Raw genomic sequence first — 2,967 nt, 5'->3', positions numbered from 1 at the left:
TTCTTTTGATGTACATAGGTGTTTTATCTTCAGTATATTCAATTTGTCAATTTGTGCCTCCTCCATGTTTGTGTCCTTTCATATTTCTGATAGCCTACATATTCCCTGTGACCAGATGGCTTTACAGGAAAATTCTACCAAGTATTCAGGGAAGAGCTGTCACCAATTCTGCTAGAGACTGCCCTACAACATAGAAAGGGACAGACAGCAAATTCCTAAGCTCATTATATGAAGCCAGCGTAACCCTGATCCCCAAACCAGTCAAAGACCCTACAAAGACAGAAAACTCCAGACCAATATCCCTCATGAACACAGAGGCAAAAATTCTCAACAAAATCCTAGGCAATAGAATCCAACAATATATAAAAAACAACTTACCACGACCAAGTGGGATTCATACCAGGAATGGAAGGATGAGTCAACATTAGAAAAACAAAAACAGACTGGGAGTCAAAAGATGGTATCTGCTTATAGACCACTGATTTTCAACAAAGAACTGAAAAACATTAAGTTGGGAAGAGGTGCCCTATTCAAGAAATGGTGCTGGAAAAATTTTATATCCATCTGTAGAAAAATAAAACAGGACCCATACCTCAACCTAGGCACAAAAACTGATTCAAGATGGATCAGAGACTCTGTTAGTCTGGGTAGACTAGAGAAAAAAATTCATAGACACTCATATGTGTATAGGAAAGAGCTTTATATAAAGAATAATTATACATTAAGAGAACATCCCAGCCCAGTCCATATCAAGTCCATAAGTCTAGTTTTAGCCCATGTGTCCAATACTAGTCCATAAATTCCTTAGACTAATTCAACCATGCAATAATGCAAAATGCAGGAAGATCACAGGCCAGTGGGTGGAAAGTCTTGTGGATCCAGTGGTGGTGGAAGCATCTCAGCACTGACAGAGGTCTCCATGTTGTTCCTCCAGCTCCCAGAGCTCCGGCTGCAGCAGTGTAGCTCCATCAGGCTCATTGTCAGTAATGTCCCACAGGGAGTGAGCAGGTGTCCTGTCTCTAGCAAGCTATTTATATCCCTAGAGCTCCAGATGACATCATCAAGCTGTGACTTGATTGACAGGCTAAACTCCACCCCTTCACTCCTTTTTTAAAAATAAATCATTTTATTGGGGGTTTGTTCAACTCTTATCACAATCCATCCATCCATCCATTGTGTCAAGCACATTTGTACATATGTTGCCATCATCATTTTCAAAGCATTTTCTTTCCACTTGAGCTCTTGGTATCAGCTCCTCATTTTCCTCCTCCCTCTCTCCCCCCTTCCCTCCCTCCCTCCCTCTCTTCCTTCCTCATGAACCCTTGATAATTTATAAATTATTATTTTTTCATGTCCTTACCCCCTTGTCTGGTGTCCAACCCCCTGGGATGGGGTTACAGGTAGGTCATTGTGATCGGTTCTCCCTTTCTCCCCTCACCTTCCCCTTCTCCTCCTGGCACCCCTTCACTCTTTAAGTCTCAAATTGCCAACAGATTATGGAACTACCACTGAGACCTACATTGAAACTCCAAAGCTGTCAGGTCATCAATGGAAAATTGGGGCAAACTGAAGGGCCCTATTGTAAGTCATACATGAACTACCAGATATAACAAAGGACACACACATAGTGGAAGACAAAATAGATGACATGGGTGTATTAAAAAATAAAACACTTATGCACATCAAAAGACTTCATCAAAAGAGTAAAATGAGAGCCCTTGGATTAGGGGAAAGATAAACTTTAGTAATGACATAATGGACAAAAGACTAATTACTAACACCTACAGTATTCTGCAACATCTCAATAAGGAAAAACAAAAAAAATCCACTTAAAAGGTAGGCAAAGAACCTGAAGGGACAATTCATAAGGGAGACACTCGAATGATTAACAAACACATGAGGAAACGCTCTCATTTAGTAGCTCTCTGGGAAATGCAAATCAAAAAAACGATGAGATAGCATCTTACATCCTAACCATAGTTCAGTTAAAAAAACAACAACCAGAGAATAACAAACACTGAAGAGATTGGAACTCTTTTTTTTTTGAAGGGAGGGGGGGTAATCTTATTGTTAAAGGTTCCTTAATATAGCTGCTGCAGTCCATAAAGGTGGGCTTCACAATAAAAGCTGTGAGTAAGAGCCTAGGATGATACCCACACTCAATCTTATACACTGCTGGCAGGCTTGTAAATACATGCCACCATTGTGGAAAACAATATGGTAATACCTAAAACAACCGGCAATAGAAACAGACACGAACGGGCATGAGATCTTTCATGTTCATGGTAGCACAGTTCATAATAGCAAGAAGCTGGAAGCTGCTCAGATTCCTATAAGAAGGATGGATAAAGAAACAGCATATACACACAATGGAATGCTATGCATCCCTATGAAATAGCGATGAAACTATCAAACACCTCATGGCAGGGAGGGACCTGGAAACCATTATGCTGAGTGAAGTTAGTCATGCACAAAAGCACAAATATTATATAAGTCCACTACTATACGGATCAATACCATGATGAAGGCAAACACATGCTTGCAGGTTTTGCCTTCATGAACCCAGTCTGCTAATTATGGTAGAGAGCCTGACTAACACCCATGAAGCATACAGCACCCTCTTTATATCTTAAAACCCACTGTGGCAGAGGAGGTCTCATTGCAACTGGGGTCAGATTTTCAAGATCCAGGAAAGGGGATGACCATTTAGTTGATAACATACACAATTGTGCTAAGGTCACCCCAAACCAACTGAAACTCCTAACAGAGTGATAAGTGATCCAGAAGGGAAACTCAAATCAAACTGGAAGAAGGGGAGCATGCCCATTATGGAGAAGACAAGTGCATTCATATAAATATATTTGCATTCATATAAATATATGCAAATATATTTATATGAGGATGGGGAAATAGATCTATGAGCCTATATTTATAGGTTTAGTATTAAGGTAGCAGAAGGACATTGGG

This window comes from Echinops telfairi, unplaced genomic scaffold, assembly GCF_000313985.2.
Source record: "Echinops telfairi isolate 266 unplaced genomic scaffold, ASM31398v2 ScPeMD7_4;HRSCAF=17, whole genome shotgun sequence".
NCBI classification, from domain to species: domain Eukaryota; kingdom Metazoa; phylum Chordata; class Mammalia; order Afrosoricida; family Tenrecidae; genus Echinops; species Echinops telfairi.
The sequence above is the reverse complement of the archived record's forward strand: the minus strand, read 5'-3'. Positions refer to the sequence as shown.